The sequence below is a fragment of the Miscanthus floridulus genome, chromosome 1 (assembly GCF_019320115.1).
Source record: "Miscanthus floridulus cultivar M001 chromosome 1, ASM1932011v1, whole genome shotgun sequence".
Taxonomy (NCBI): Eukaryota; Viridiplantae; Streptophyta; class Magnoliopsida; order Poales; family Poaceae; genus Miscanthus; species Miscanthus floridulus.
The window spans coordinates 183053932-183071598 of NC_089580.1; the positions used below are offsets into that span (position 1 = coordinate 183053932).

Here is a 17667-nt window from a genome sequence, read left to right on the forward strand (position 1 = left end):
AGCTTTTGCTAGATATACATTATGTCTAGATACGTAGATGTGGATGTGGATGCGCATACAGACAGACTCTCAACAGATGTGCCAAGATCCTTGGATGCTGGTAGGAGGGGTTTCCCAAAACTTACTTGGGCCTGCCGCTCTCAAACGAGAAGCTCAAGCTCTCTCTTTTGCTCCCGTCATCAGTAAGACTGTTTGGTATCTCTTTTGTTGGCGAGCGTCTCTACTCAATTATCAAGGGCGCACGGTGCTACCAAATATGGTCCTCGCAAGCTCGCTCACGGCTAACTTTTACGGTTTTACCCAATGGGTCCCATGGTCATTGTAAGAGGGATGAATTAGGAGAGAAATCACCGCACGTTCATTATCATCTGAGGAGGTACATATACATGTCCAGAGCTATTGCCAGCCAATCGTGTACAACAGACGATCCTATAATCTAGGGAACGTTGGCTGGCTAATTGACCGGACTGACAGGCTAAAAAATAGCATTACAACAGTTACAATGAACTGACTGAAACTATCTGCGCTGGTTGCCGATGTGCAGCACCACGATCAAGACGCAGGGGGTATAGCTCGCCAGAGGAATCACATCGGAGGAGTGCCATCCTGGTGCGAAGATCCTTGATGGTAAAACCCCAAGGATCAAATTCAACAGAGACAGAGTTATCTCGGGTTAGAGCGCGAACAGATATAAGGTTCTTGACAAGCTGAGGAGCAATGAGAACATTGTTCAATTGTAAGGGTTGAGAACCAGTAGAAAAAGAGGTGCGGCCAGTGGACGTTGAAGAGAGAAAACCACCGTTGCCGACAATAATTTGACGAGGAATAGAAGAGGAGCAAGCAGTAAGGATACCAGGATGGGAAGCCATGTGTGATGATGCGCCTGTGTCGAGGAACCAATCGTTGGAGCTGCCAGCAGATGCGTTCAGCGACATGTTGTTGAGCGCGGAGTAGAGACCGGGCGGCAGAGTGCCCGCGTCGTGCTGTGGCGGCGGCGCGGCGAACGCCGTCATGGCCGAAGGAGGAGGGGCACCGGGGCGGGGAGCGAGAACGCCCGGCCGCCAGGCATTGAGCGGCCATGCCTGAACCACCCCTTGCCACGGGTTGTAGGGGGCGGCCCACTGCGGTGGCGGGGCGGGAGTGGAGTTGTTCCCGCCGGACGCAGACTGACGTTGACGGTTTTCCGCCTTGCGCTTCTTGCGACGGTCACCGCCAGTGGCGCCAGAGACGGTGGGGCTGGGCGGTGGAGGAGCCGGCGCAGACTTGGTGGTGGGTGGCGTGTCGTGAGCGGCAAGGAGTGTCGTCTGTGCCTCCATCTGCAGGGAGTGCTTGATGCGGTGCTCCTCCTGCAGCAGGTACGACTTGGTGTAGAGGAACGTCGGCGGCGGCTTCATGGTGGAGAGCACGGCGATAGCTTGGCTGAATTTGTTGTTCAGCCCACGAAGAGTGTTGATGACGAGCGCCGAGTCGGAGACAGCGGCGCCGCAGTCATAGAGGGTGTCGGCGAGACGCTTGAGGCGGCCGCAGTACTCGCGCGATCGACATGTCGTCCTGGAACAGGCTGTGGAACTCTTGCTAGGCGTAGATGGCGCGCTGTAGACTGTTGTCGAGGAACTGACCGGTGATGGCGGTCCAGGCGGTGTAGGCGTTGCTGCATGGCTTGTAGACGTCGCTCCATATGTCCTTGGACACCGTAGAGTACAACCACGAGACGATGCACGAATCCACCTGCAGCCACTCGGGATCATCGATCATGGCGGCCGCATCGACGTGCCGTCGATGTGGTTGACGAGGCCGAACTTCTAGAAGGTGAGGTCGAAGATGGAGCGCCATTGCCGGAAGTTGCCGTCATCCATGGACAGTGTGACAGGAACATGATTACGGATGTTGAGGAAGACGAGGGTGGAGGCCGTGGGAGGGACGGGTTCGTTAGGCGCAGCAAAGGGATTGGTGCCGGAGGATACCGAACCGGTGGGGCTCGTCATGGCTGAGGGCAGCGGAAGGTGGAGATGTGGATCAAGAAAAGTCTGATACCATGTAAGAGGGATGAATTAGGAGAGAAATCATCGCACGTTCATTATCATCAGAGGAGGTACATATACATGTCCAGAGCTATTGCCAGCCAATCGTGTACAACAGACGATCCTATAATCTAGGGAATGTTGGCTGGCTAATTGACCAGACTGACAGGCTAAAAAATAGCATTACAACGGTTACAATGAACTGATTGAAACTATCTTAGACTTTGTCTTTTACAGTCATGCCGCAGGCAATTCTGAAAGCCATGGATGAGTCATGACACAAAGACATCAGGCGCATAATGGTTAGTCAATTGGGAGTAGTGATGCTTTGCCAAAGGAACAGTGAGAGCAGTGACGAAGCCAGAAAAAAATTTAGGAGGGGCTGAACAAAAGAATAGAGGTTTTTTTATCTTCTCTTAACCTTAGTCCCTCCTACCTAATACATGTATGCATAAAATTTTAAGACAGGACTTAGGAAAACTCCACGTGCTCAGGATGGGTAGGGGGGGCTGAAGCCCCCCTAGCCCCACCGCTGGCTACGTCCCTGAGTGAGAGCTAGGCGTACATGTCACCATGCCATCTGCTACTGCTACTGCTGAAAAGGATCCACTGATACTGGTAAAGTAGTAAACGGGAGAACATCAAAGCGGGCAGAAGGAGTGCAGATGAAAGACGGGCCGCGTATGAGCTGAAGGCCCTAGATTAGCATTGTGCGCCTCACCAATCCAGTCTAGCCTAATCGAACATCAAAATAAACATGGGAAAAAGCATGCGCATGGACGTCCGGACTCCTTCGCTTCGGGCACTATTTTTAACGGACCACGACCCATACAACCTGTAAACAGCCCAACAGTCTCCACCTAACAGGCTTTCTTTTCTAAGTCGTTGCTCGTCTTCCCGACGTGGCTGCTCATCTCCGCTCGCCTTTCTCCTTCGCCGCTAACTACCTTGCTCCCTCGCTGCCTACTTTCCTCCCTCACGCCCCGCCTGCCCGTGCCCGTTCTCTTTCTTCCCTCGCCGCTGCACCAACTCGCCTTCCTGTCTTGCCTCCATGGTAGCAAAATGGATCTAAGTGAACATCTCTATCGTGAGGTGTCTCTCGGCTATGAAATCCTCCACAGTGGGGTGTCTCTCTTTGGCTTGGCTCCTTCACAGGCAAGGGCAGACGAATCTGTACTCTACAGTGGGTTATGGTGTAGTATGTGATAGTTGCCACAATCAATCTTGGTTGTTACAAGTTTTATGGCACTTAGTACAGAATTGGATTTTGCCATGTTGCAACAGTTGGTTTGAGATGTTGCGACAAGTTTTTTATGTTACATAGCTGATTTTGGATGTTGCAACAATCAATTTTGGATTTTGCAATAGTTGATTTTGTGATGTTGCAACAGTCGATTTGAGATGTTTCAACGTGTTGCATCAGCTAATTATTGTTATGTCACATGGTTTGATCTTGAGATGTTGTGGTTTGAACGCGAAGCAAAAGGCAATGTTGCGGTACTCGAAGCAGCTACGTGCGTACATGTGATGTTCTAGCTTTAATTGGCCCCGTTCGGCTGGCAGAATTTTGGCTGAAACTGGCTGAAAACACTGTTCCGGCTGAATTGTTGTGAGAGAAAAACACTGTTTCGGCTGAAAAAAGAAGTCAAACAAGCCGAATATGGGGTAAGCCGAACATGGACAATGTTGCATAAGTTTATTTTCAATGTCGCATACACTATTTTCTTTAACGTTGCAAACCACGCTCTTAATGTTGCAAGCAATGATTAACATCTGATCCATTTGTCTGTCTTTGCATCTCTCCCCCTCAAGGTGCGGTTTTTGGGTGCTATAGGAAGCACAACTATACAGCCTGCTCGGCTGCAATTGATGTTGGCTGCAGCTGCTGCAACTTGCTCTCACAAGTTATTGTAGAAACAGCCAAAACAGTTGCAGCAAGTAGCTATAGCAAGCATAACCATAATTGCTAGGGTTTCACTATTCAGCTTGTTCGCTGGTTGATTTCTGGGCTGATAAGTCCTGCTGGTGCTGGTTTATTGTGAGATGAAAATATTGTTGGCTGACTAATAAGCCCTGGCTAAAACCAACAAGCAAACAGGGTGATTGTATCACAGGAGAGAAGAGAGAGCCGGAAGGAGAGGAGCGATGGGGTGGGACGGATAGAGCGAAAGCGTCTGGATCCGAAAGGGGAGGAGCAAACAGGTAGAGCTAGAAAGGATCAAGATGCCCAAGAGAGGGGGTGAATTGAGCTAATTCTAAATTTCTTTGCAATAATTAAAACCTATTGTTAGCCCAATTAACCCCTTGTGCCTAGAAAATGTTTCTAATGTTCTTTCGCACAAAAAGTCTTGCAACCTAAATTCCAATCCTACTCTAGCATGGCAATTCTATGAATGTAAAGACAAGTATTGAATTGCTCAAAGTAAATGCTCAAAGTAAAGAGAGAAGGAGGAACGCGGCGATGTTTTGCTGAGGTATCGGAGAGTCGCCACTCCCCACTAGTCCTCATTGGAGCACTCGCGCAAGGGTGTAGCTCCCCCTTGATCCGCGTAAGGATCAAGTGCTCTCTACGGGTTGATTCTTCGACACTCCGTCGTGGTGAATCACCCACAACCACTCACAACTTGAGTTGGGTCATCCACAAGCTCCCAATCACCACCAAGCCGTCTAGGTGATGGCGATCACCAAGAGTAACAAGCACGAACTCTCACTTGACCACGACAAGCCTAATGAGAAGGCTGGATGCACACTTTGCTACTCTTGATCTCACTAATGAGGGCTCTCTTTGGGATTCTCAAATCTCTCACTAGGACCTTGCTCTTCTTGGCACTCTCAAAGGTGTTTCTCAGCTGATGAAATAAGCAAAAGTACCCCCACACACGAATGGAGAAAGTATTTATAACATGGGCTGAAAAACGAACCGTTATGTGCCTCTACAGGGTGACCGGACGCTCTGGTCATGTTGACCAGACGCGACGGTCAGTTCACCCCGAACTCTAGTGTTTAAAGTGTGACCGGACGCATCCGGTCGTGATTTTCCCTCTCTGGAACCTTACTGGAGTCGACCGGACGCTGGCCCTCGGCTCCGGTCACTTTACCTCTCAGCGTCCGGTCACTTCTAGACGACTTCACCTTGATCAAATGAACTGACCAGACTCTGCGTCAGCGTCCGGTCACACCAAAGCCAGCGTCCGGTCAGTAGTTGACCCTTCATTCACTTCCAACTTTCAATCATACGTGAATGAAGTTTGCTCTAATGGATCTAAGGGATTTTTAGGAGCTACCTAGTGCTAGGTTTAGCAAGTGTGCACCACACCTAACCCACTAGACACACCTAGGTCAAGCTACCCGTCCATACCCCCCTTAATAGTATGGCCAAAGGAAAAACAAAGTCCTAAATTATTCTAAGTGTCTCTTTAACTCCAATCGACATTTAGAACTAGTCCATCCTTAACCTTGTCGTCCATCCTTTGAAAACTAAAACGATTTCCATCGTAGGGGCATGACCACCATGATAGCCCAATCGATCTCCATTACCATGACCTAACTTAATTGCTTCTGCAAAACACATGTTAGTCATAGTAATCACGCATTGTCATTAATCACTGAAACCCAACTAGGGGCCTAGATGCTTTCAATCTCGCCCTTTTTGGTGATTGACGACAATACTACCTCGAGTATGTGAAAGAGTTGAGGTTTTTAACATGCTTGGTTCATATAAGCTTTTGACAATAAGAACAAAAAAGTTAGGCAAGCTTATATGACCCAAGCCAACATGATGTACTCAAAAGATATGAAATAAGCGGAGTAAAACATGGAAGAAAAACAAATGAGCATAGCACAAGTGATATGACATATAAATAATTGAAAGTAGAGAGCACACATGTCATATATCACGATTACATAGATATCACTATCACATAAATATAGTTTGATGCATAAACACACAAATGCATAATAGTATATCACACATAAAAACCAAATATAATAGATAGTCTAAGTAAACTAAGCTCCCCCTAGATATGTCGCTCCCCCTAAGACTAACATACTCGATCCCTCTCCCCCTTTGACATCAAACACCAAAACCTAAGGGTCGGTCGGCGGGGCTGCAGCGGATGAGTCAGGTGCTGAAGTACGAGAAGCAAGCTAGAACTGAGTGTCATCATCATCTGACCCAGAGCTCTAAGCTGTCTGACCCTCTATAGCTAGAACCGACGCTGAAGCGGTCTAGGTCATATCAATAACTGGAGCTGCTGTAGACTATGCAGGTATGACTGGAATCGGCTCTAATGATGCCACTAAGGAAGAGAGCATCTCTGTAGTCTCGGTAATAGGTGCAACTATAGAAGGACCTGGGACATGCAAATATGGCAGAGTAGGCTACCCTATCAACTCACTGAAGGTCACTCCAGAACTCCTAGAGACTGAAGTATCTGACACTAGTAGCGAGGAAGTTTGAGCCGGTGTGAAACCCGTCTAGAGAGGTGTAAACTGTGGGGCTAACATAGGCGAAGCAAACCACTGGGACACCTGCTCTATAGGTGAAGCAAACTATGCTGGTGGTTGTCCCTAACTCTGAAGCCCACTAGGCTATAATGCTAGAGTCATAGAAGTGGTGGCAGTCTGACTAAGCCGGGCTGAAGGCTGTAGCGGTGGAACCCCAATAGCTATCACTATATGCTGCATAAATCCAAGGAGCTGCTGCTGCATGAGGAGCTACTGCTAATGCATGGCCTACTGCTGCTGCTATATGGCCTGCTGCTACCGCTAAAACTCATCTTGTCGAGTCTGGAACTGTGCAAAAGTAGCGACAGTCTCCTAAGCCTGGCGAGCCTGATCTTGCCTCATTCGCTCAAGTATGGCAAGTAGAGCGGGGTCTGTCTGTGGTGCAGATGGAGCTGAACTAGAGCTACCAGCCTCACGATCATGTCATTGAGGAGGCATCTGAGGGATATCGCGGTAGTCCTCATCTGAGCTATCGCAGGGGTCGCTCTCGACCATCCCCTCCTACTGAGCGTCAAGCTGCTCCTCCTCTATAGCTGCTATGCCTCTGATAGTATCATCCTACTAGGCTATAGTCTCTGGCACCTCTAGACGACGACACGGCTGGCTAGGTGCACTTGGTGTACTATGGTAGATCATCTGAGTCAGGTTATATGCAGGAAACTCTATAGTAACACCGCTGTACTCAACTAGCATCTCAGGCGGCCTCACTGTAACTGCCCTATGAATAAGAAATGTGATCCAGTGAGCATACGATAGCTGCTTGTGACCCCTGAACCCCTCTGTAATAGTATATTCCATCTCTGATAGAAGAAGATCCCAAATATCCAACACTGTCTGCTGCATCAGATAGTTTAGTAACCACAACTGTATGCGAGTCAAGCCCTCGCAATACCCCATCCTTAGAAGCAGTGTCCTCCTCATAATGGCATCAAGCACTCTAGCAGTGGGAGTGAGATCACTGGGTGTCCTGCTAGACCCCTCGCTGAATGGCTCTGTGAAGCAGTGGCGGACTAGATCTGTAGAGGGCACCATACCACCATGAGGGCATCTAGGGGTGAAAGGTCCTAATATGGCTAGAGGAGGGGTGAATAGCCTATTTAAAAATCTACAAATCAACTAGAGCAATTTGATTAGTATGACAAATAGCATAATGCAAACTTGATCTTGCTCTACAAGGGTTGCAAGTCATCTATCTAACAATTCTAGTTACAATGATTACTTAGGCACCCAAACTTGCTATGTAACTACTCACTAAGAGCTCTCAATCTTGCTACTCTAAAGAGCTCAACTATATGAATGTAAATAATAAAGCAAGCTCTCAATTCTAATTACACTAAAGAGCTTGTATCAACTAGTTTGCAAGAATGTAAATAAGTGAGTAGGGTGATTATACTACCGTGTAGGAGATGAACCAATCACAAGATGAAGATTAAGCCAATGACTGGGAGAATGCAAATGACAAGAGACAACCGATTTTTCTCTCGAGGTTCACGTGATTGCCAACACGCTAGTCCCCGTTGTGTCGATCAACACTTGGTGGTTCGGTGGCTAAGAGGTGTTTCACAAACCTCGTCCACACGATTGGACACCGCAAGAACCTACACTCAAGTGAGGTAACTCAATGATACGAGCAATTTACTAGAGTTACCTTTCGGCACTCCGCCGGGGAAGGTACAACTCTCCTTACAATCACCGGAGATGGCCACGAACAATCACCAACTCATGCCAAACCTCCACCACTGCTCCAACCATCTAGGTGGTGGCAACCACCAAGAGTAACAAGCAAAATACGCAGCGCAACATGAATACCAAGTGCCTCTAGATGCAATCACTCAAGCAATGCACTTGGATCCTCTCCTAATCTCACAAAGATGATGGATCAATGATGGAGATGAGTGGGAGGGCTTTTGCTAAGCTCACAAGGTTGCTATGTCAATGAAAATGTGCAAGAGTGTGAGCTTGAGCTAGCCATAGGGCTTAAATAGAAGCCCCCCATGAAATAAAGCTATTGTACCCCTTCACTAGGTACTGATCGGGGTGACCAGACGCTCCGGTCCAGTTGACCGGACGCTGGAACCAGCGTCCGGTCACCCGATGCAAGCCACGTGTCATTCTGAGTTAAACCTGGGCCACCAGATCTCAACGGCTATTAACTGACCGGACGCTCTAGCACAAGTGACCGGACACTCAGACCCTAGTGTCCGGTCATTTCCAGTAAGCTGCCAAAACCGTCTTTTGCCGACTGGACGCGTCCGGTCATGCTTGACTGGACACAGACCAGTGTCCAGTGCTTAACCCTAGTCACAGTCACATCCAACAACATGACCGGACGCAGCCCTTCAGCGTCCGGTCGCTAGGTGATCCAGCGTCCGGTCAGTTGACCGATGCCAACATCATTGCGACCAACTCTATTTCAACTCTATCTTCTTCACCCTTGCTTAAATGTGCTAACCACCAAGTGTATCATCATGTGCACATGTGTTAGCATACTTTCATAAATGTTTACAAGGGTGTTAGTACTTCACTAGATCCTAAATGCATATGCAATGAATTAGAGCATCTAGTGGCACTTTGATAACCGTATTTCGATACGAGTTCCACTCCTCTTAATAGTATGGTTATCTATCCTAAATGTGATCACACTCGCTAAGTGTCTTGATCACCGAAACAAAATGGCTCCTACATTTTATACATTTGCCTTGAGCCTTTTGTTTTTCTCTTTCTTCTTTTCCAAGTTCAAGCATTTGATCATCACCATGTCATGATCTTCATCATTGCTTCATCACTTGGAGTAGTGCTACCTATCCCATGATCACTTGATAAACTAGGTTAGCACTTAGGGTTTCATCAATTCACCAAAACCAAACTAGAGCTTTCAATCTCCCCCTTTTTGGTAATTGATGACAACCCTTATACAAAGATATGAATTAAAGTTCATTTGAATCCATGTTGCTTGCCCAAGCATATTTACCATGTGTAAAGGATATGGACAAGTTTCATGAACTCCATATGATAGCAATTGCTCCCCCTACATATGTGCTAAGAGTTTGGATTGAAGCTTTGCACATATGATTAGATAGGAAATATAGGAGACAATTTCTACCAAATGATGCTAAGGTATAAGAGATGGACCTTTAAAGCATGATACCAATCGGAGTGCACCAATATACCATCCTTAGCATCATTAGTAACTAGATATACACAAAAAAAACTAGAATACCTCATGAGATCAATATTACAAGCAAGGGTTTAGTTTCCATAGGATGAACATAGGTCTAGTTACTTTAGCCTATGCATGCTAGTTTTTCATTTCAACATTCAAACCTACAACTAACATATACCACACAAGCATGGATATTGAAAATTAAAATGTATGCCATGCAAGCAAACATATGTAATGCACATTCAAATTCACCATACAAGTTCATGAGCTTGCTCCCCCTATTTGTATGCTCAAAATTTTAATTGATCCCCTTCCTTTGTCATATTTTATCTCCCCCTTTGTTTTATATCTCCCCCTTTGTTCCTTTGTTGTCTTTTCACTATCTTTGTACACTATTTCTCCCCCTTTGTCATCAATGACCACGGAGGCTTAAAATATAGATAGGGTAGGATTATCAATGTCAACGATTAGCACAAAAGGTGACCTCAAATTATAGATAGGTTGGGGTAAAACCATGTGAAATGAGGATCATTTTCCCAATTTTGTTATTTCATGTTTCCCTATATATATGCATATGATCATGAGTGAATACATATAAGTGATGGATGTGAGTCACTAAAACATATTAGCTACACTTATGATGACTAGTGGAACAATGTTCATGAAGATCATATTGTCTAATCAAGTACCTAAGTGATGCTATGTGTGTTGAACTGAGAAGCTCTATGTGTAACCAATTCATGAAATGATTGTGTGACCTTACAAATAGCTTAAACATGTTTAGAAGATCATTAGGAACAACTTTGGTATTTATGGTTAGGGCTAAAGTGGTCACTAAGTCATAGTTCATGAATAAGCCATCTTTTGAATGTAGCATGTTTGACCAAGTTTGAACTAAATGCTACAGACTTTGCATGGAGGTGGTCACTAAAGCAAAGTTGTAGTATTTGGCAAGAGGAACAACTTTTATTTTTGGGTCATAGACTAGTTTAGCTCCTAACATGCTTGAAATAGGCTCACAAGATCCCACAATTCACTATTTTCAGCACTTAGAGAAAATTTCTAAGTCGAGTTAACTGACAGTTTGGTCGCGTCGACTTTGAGAGGATATAACTCGATTTTGGTTGCGAGTTAGCACACAATTCTTTAAGAGAAAATGGAGCCGGTACATAAGTCTACAAATTCCATTTAGGTCATTTGCAATATGGAGCTACGGTTTAGTAGTTAGGTCGTCTTGAAAACACGCTGTTAGGCTTGGTTCGCAACACTGATGACTGAATCAGTCGGCCTTTAGTGGCCGACCGCCAGCAGGCTTGGGCCACTGCGTGGAGCCAGAAGCGAATCCACGCATCGCTGGTGCCCTGCCCAGCGCGGCCACGCTAGGCCAGTGAGCGCCTTTATCACCCCAACGCTCGCCCGCTCCATCCCCGCACTCGCATTTCTATTTTTCTGCCTCCTCCTTTGCCTCAGTGCAGCCACCACAGCAGCCGCCGTCGCCATTGCCATTGCATCCGCTCCGCCGAGCTTGCCCGCGCTCACCGTCGCCCCATTCTCCAATCGGCTGCACTCATAGCTCTGCCTCACCCTTCTCCACCTTTCCCACCTTGCAGCACCCACAGTCGCGTCTTTGGTAAGCCACTTTTCGCTTTGCGCCATCGTGGGTACGCCTTCGTCGGAGCTCCACCATGGCCGCTGCCGTGGCCATGCTTCGTCGGAGCGCCTCTAGCCACCTAGGTCACCTAGACATAGTCGCATGGTAGCCGTGGTTCCGTAGCGCGACTCGTCTGGCTTCACCATGGCCGGTGATGGCCGGTACACCGTAGAGCAGCGCCGCCGTGCCGCCATGGCTGGCGATGAGCCCGCTCTGCCGCATCTGCACTGCCACCACCTAGACCATCCGACGCGGGTTGGTTAGTAGATCATGTTGGTGCCCTTGGCTTCGCCGGAAAGCTCGCTGGCGGCGAGTTGCGGCTGACCCGCGTTGATTCAGCGTCGGGCTCTGTTTTTGTCTCGCTGACTTGTGGGGCCGCCTGACCAGCGGGTCTAGGTTGTCAGTGACTATGAAGTTATAGGATAGCTCAGTTATTTTAGTTTTTCATGCTAACTTGAAAAAATGATAAGTGGTGTTGTAGATGTCCAAATCTTGTGAACCAAATTTTGTTGTGTTCCTTAGGAAGTGTAGTATTTAGGAAAAATACAATATTAGCATGTGTAGTAGAATTTCTGGAAGAGTTAAATTGAAACTTGAAATGTGTTTTTAAATGTATACAAACTTGTTTAATTTATATCTAGAGTTTCTGTGCTCCAAAATTTATGAAATTTATATGGTGAGCTTTTCTTGATAAGTATAAGCTCTGGTAAAAATTTGAGGGTTAGTGCATGAATAGATTTTTAGTTATAGATTTTTCCTTGTTTAATTAGGTGATCCTTGTGTAAATTGTTATAAATTATTTATGAACCCAATATTCATGAAATTTATTGGAGGCTATCCTAGTACCATGTGGATGCTAATAAAAATATAAAATCTGTTGCTTGACACTTTTCACTAGGGTTTTCTATTTATGCTATTTTAAGCCTCTATGCCTTGTCATTTTTGCATAGGATGTTTTACTTGGTAAAATGGCATAAAAATTTTCCAGTAGTCTATTGGTAGCACTAGTAAGCCACTATAAATTTTTAAGAATTTATGATGCACCTTTGGTATATGTTTATTATTTACCCTAATTATTTAATTAAATTAAGAAAGGCAATTAAATAATTAGATTGTGATTAAGCATAATGTTTTCTATGGTTCTTATGATGCATAGTAACTGATGATGTCAATGGTAAGGCTTAGAAGCCATTGATTGTATATAAATAACTAATTATCGTTTTATCATTCAAATATAAGACAGCATGTATAGTTTTGATTGTTTGGATGATTTCATATGGATAATGGTCTCTACTGTAAAACTTGTTAATAACAAAGTTGTAGATAATTTACTAATCTACCTTGGGTTAAATGTTCACAGCCATAGGACTTAGGGTTTTTGAGTTCTAGCTGTTACAAGTTTGCTGTCCGAAGGGTTTACTTTCTGGGTAGATTTGATTGAATGATTTGTTTGCCCAATATAACTCTTGAATCACAGTGAGAGTATTAAAAGAATGTTGTAGGTAATGTTATAATCTTTCCAGAAAGTCCAAGATCACCACATTTGGATAAGTAGAACTTCAGTTATGAGTAAAACAAGTAGCTGATATTTTGTGATATAGTCAATGAATTGTTGAAGTAGTTGATTTAATAATCAAGAAGAGATATGCACATACTCAGTAGAACATAATGCACTTGTTATTACTTTAGCACCATACTGTTAAGAATACTTACAAGAATGCATTCATCATGTATCATCATATTATACTTGTCAGCATGTATGCATTCGCAATATCTTATGCCATACTCATGCATCTAGGATCGACAGAGGAGATAACGTTGCTGGAGTTCAACGAAGGAGAGGAAGGGGACCAGTAGGAGATTCCTTAAGCCACAGTTCCCGAAGAAGAGGAGCAGAACCTAGAAGAGCTTCTGGAGTGCCCTGATCACCGCCCCACTTCCTTTCTGAAAGGTAAGCCCTGGAGCATTCTAAGTCTCCCAGTATTTTATAAAATATTACTCAAGTCCTTATGATTGATGCATTAGGTTATAAGAGTTGATTGGAACCACTTGATGCATATAAATTCCTTGTCTAGAAATATTACCTTTAACCCTATATAGGCCCAGGATCGAATATATGCTTAGCCATGCTTAGACCAGTAGAAGTCGGATGATTTTATATCACCTACGAGATATAGGTGGATACCAAAGCACGGTTGGCTATATTTGCTATCGTGGAAAAGAACCATGGGGTAAAAGAAAATCAAGGCTGAGCAGAGTCTATGCGTAGGTTGACTCATGTGATTCCGTCTATGTCGATTAAGGACCATATCGTTGTTGGCGCTGTTTGACAAGATTGAACGCATGCCTATCACTTAGCTGGCCGAATAACTCGTTTCGACCGTGAAGCCGAGTAGCTCAACTCAGGCCGGGCCCCACTCTATAAGAGTGCGCACTATGGATGGTAGTAAGGATGTGCGGGGAGCCAGACTAAGCCTAAGGGCAGGCTGGGCCTGAATGTCCTGGCATTTGGTTGTTCCTAATTGTGCGACACTGGGCGAATCCGCGAAATGTGTACTTGAGTTGTACCAAATGTGACCTAAGGTGGCCGTTGATCTGGTCTACCTAGGTTTGTGTTAGGAATAAATTCCCAGCTGATTGAAATCGATTCAAATCGCCATCTCTCCCGGATAGTGAGAAACTTGGCTAGTACCAACATCGTTGTAATTGTATTATGCAATATGATGGTTCGCATGAACATGGAATTACAATACCGGCTATGGTTACTATTGTATGCTCTTAAAATGATATACCACATGTTTGGCACAGGATAGTTGCTGATTTAGAGATGGATAGTCACAATTAACTTGATAACAGAATTATAATTGTATAATTGATTTAATTGCTTTTTATGCAAAATGTTGTCAAGCTATCTCCACTTATACAGCCTTGCATGATTCTTGGAGTCATTTTATTTCCAGTTTATGACGGGTAAGTCTAGCTGAGTACCTTCTCGTACTCAGGGTTTTATTTCCTATTGTTGCAGATGGCACTGTGTATCATGGTTATTGCAAGAGTCGCTTCTATCCCGCTGTGGATGAGGAGTAAGCCTTGGGTAGGCTTCTTTATTAATCCCTCTACATGCTTTTATGGACTATGATCGTATGTTGGCACTGTATCAAACTATGTTGGTAAATGCTACTTTCAAACCTAATTTGCTTCCGCTTTTATCCATTAAACTTGGTTTATAATAACTTTGTTTCATACTCTGATGATGGAAATGTATCTGTGAACTTTATGTAATATGTGACATGTATGTTGAATCATGTACGATCTTGGTTGTTATAAATCATTTATCGAGACCCATCGTGGTACTCGATGGACTACCAGGTTTATATGGGTTTAAGTATGATAGTGCGACCGTTTGCGGGCTGCCATTGTACTTGTACTCTTATAAATTGGTCGGTTCTACAACAACAAGCACCCGCGGCAATGTATTCCGCTTCGGCGGTGGACAAAGCCACACTATTTTGTTTCTTGGAGGACCAAGACACAAGTAATCTACCAAGCAAATGGCACCCTCCGGATGTGCTTTTTCTATCCACTTTGTAACCGGCATAATCCGAATTAGAATAGCCAACTAATTCAAATATAGCTCCTTTGAGATACCAAAGGCCAATGCTTGGTGTGTACTTAAGATACCTAAGGATTTTTTTAATGGCAATTAAATAAGTTTCCTTAGGATTAGCTTGAAATCTAGCACACATACACACACTAAACATAATATCGGGCCTAGATGCAGTTAAATATAACAAGCTACTAATCATAGAGCGGTAGAGAGTTTGATCAACCGTGTTATCTCCCTCATCTATGTCGAGATGTCCATTAGTTGACATTGGTGTCTTAATTGGCTTACATTCATCCATCTTGAATCTCTTGAGAAGATCATTTGTATATTTCTCTTGAGAGATGAAAATCCCTTCTCTCATTTGCTTGACTTAAAAACCAAGAAAGAATGTAAGCTCTCCAATCATTGACATCTCAAACTCCTTTGACATCAATTCACCAAACTCTTTGAAAAAATCTTCATTTGATGATCCAAAGATAATATCAACAACATGCACTTGACAAATGAAGATATGCCCATCAAGCTTCTTGGTGAATAGTGTAGTGTCGACCTTCCCAAAGGTGAAGCCGTTCTCAATGAGGAAGTCCCAAAGACGCTCATACTAAGCTCTTGGGGCTTGCTTAAGCCCATATAACGCATTGGACAACCTATAAACATGATTATGATATTTAGGATCTTCAAACCCGGGAGGTTGATCAATATAGACTAGTTCATTAATAAAGCCATTTAAAAATGCACTTTTCACATCCATTTGATATAGTTTCATGTCATGATGTGATGCATATACAAGGAGGATATGACTGGCTTCTAGTTTTGCAACCGATGCAAAGGTCTCTCTAAAATCCAAACCTTCAACTTGAGAGAACCCCTTTGTAACTAGTCTTGCCTTGTTCCTCACAACTACGCCTTGATCATCTTGCTTGTTGCGGAACACCCACTTTGTTCCAATGACTCTTGTACCTTTTGGCCGCTCTTCAAGAGTCCAAACTTCATTGCGGGTGAAGTTGTTCAATTCTTCATGCATGGCATTTATCCAATCTAGATCTTGAAAAGCTTCTTCTACCTTAGTAGGCTCAAAACAAGAGACAAAAGAGTGATGTGCAATAAATAAAGCAAGTTTTTGTGAGCAAGTCGTTACACCCTTTGATGGACTCCCTATGATGAGTTCTTGTGGATGATCTTATAGTAGAGGTGTGTTTCTTCTATTGACCACTTGAGGAGGAGGTTGTGGAGCATCAACATCTTGTGCTTGTACCACCATTTGATCACGGGAGATAGAAGTGTCTTCATTTTCAACTCTCCCATCTTTATCACCATCTTGTGGCACATTTGATGAACAAGGTGGATCAATTACTTGTACATCATCTTCTTCATCTTTAGGCTTGATGTCTCCAACCGAAATGTTCTTCATAGCCTCCCTCAATGGTTCATCACCTACATCATCAAGATTCTCATGTGCTCCTTGGGGACTGTTAGATTCATCAAATTCCACATCATATGTTTCTTCAACCAAGCCGGTGGCATAATTAAATACTCTATATGCTTTGGACTTTGATGAGTAAACAACAAGAAAATCAATATCATAATGTCTTTGAAACTTCCCTAGGTGTTGCCGCTTCTTGTAGATTTAGCATTTGCAACCAAACACCCTAAAGAAGGAGACGTCCGGCTTCTTCCCATTGAGCAACTCATAAGGTGTCTTGCCAAGAAACTTTTGAAGAAATAGGCGGTTGGATGCATAGCATGCGGTGTTGATAGCTTCCGCCCATAGAGCTTCGAGGGTGTTGTACTCATCTAGCATTGTTCTTGCAAGAGTGATCAATGTTCGGTTCTTTCTCTCAACTACACAATTTTGTTGAGGAGTATATGTTGCGGAGACCTCATGCTTGATCCCAACTTCATCACAATAGGCTTCTATGTTTGTGTTGTCAAATTCTTTGTCGTTGTCACTTCTAATCTTCCTGAGCTTCACTTCAAATTTATTTTGTGCTCTCTTAGCAAACTTCTTGAAGCAAGATGCAACTTTGGATTTGTCATGAAGGAAGAATACCCATGTGTATCTTGAATAGTCATCAACAATCAGAAGACAATAAAGATTTCCTCCTAAACTCTTGTATGTTGTTGGTCCTAATAAGTCCATATGAAGGAGTTCTAGCACTCTTGTGGTTGATATGAAAGCTTTTGTTGGATGAGTATTTGCAACTTGCTTGCTGGCTTGACATGCACTGCAAAGCTTGTCCTTCTCAAACTTCACATCCTTCAACCCTCTCACCAAATCATTCTTCATTAGCTTCTTGAGTGAGCTCATCCCAACATGAGCAAGTCTTCTATGCCATAGCCACCCAAGTGTTGTTTTGGTGAATAGAAAAGTCTTCAAATTTGCATCTTCGAAGGTGAAATCCACTAGATATAGGTTGCTGTATCTAAATCCTTTGAATATCACTTGATCATCATCCTTCTTTGATACAACAACTTCCTTCTCGGTGAACAAGCATTGGAAGCCAAGATAACACAATTGTCTAACGAATAGCAAGTTGAAGCTCAATGAAGCAACATATAGCACATTTGAGATAAAATGATTATTTGATATTACCACTTTGCCCAATCCTTTAACCTTGCCCTTTGAATTATCTCCAAATGCGATTCTTTCTTGTCTATATACTTCTTCATTTAATGAGGTGAACATACGAGGATCACCGGTCATATGTTGTGTGCAACC

At 44.1% G+C, this 17667-nt stretch overlaps 1 pseudogene; it reads right to left on the reverse strand.

Moving 5' to 3' along the window:
- Positions 1 to 585: 585 nt before the first annotated feature.
- LOC136467955 (uncharacterized) lies at positions 586 to 1833 on the reverse strand (annotated as a pseudogene).
- Between the last annotated feature and the right edge of the window lie 15834 nt (positions 1834 to 17667).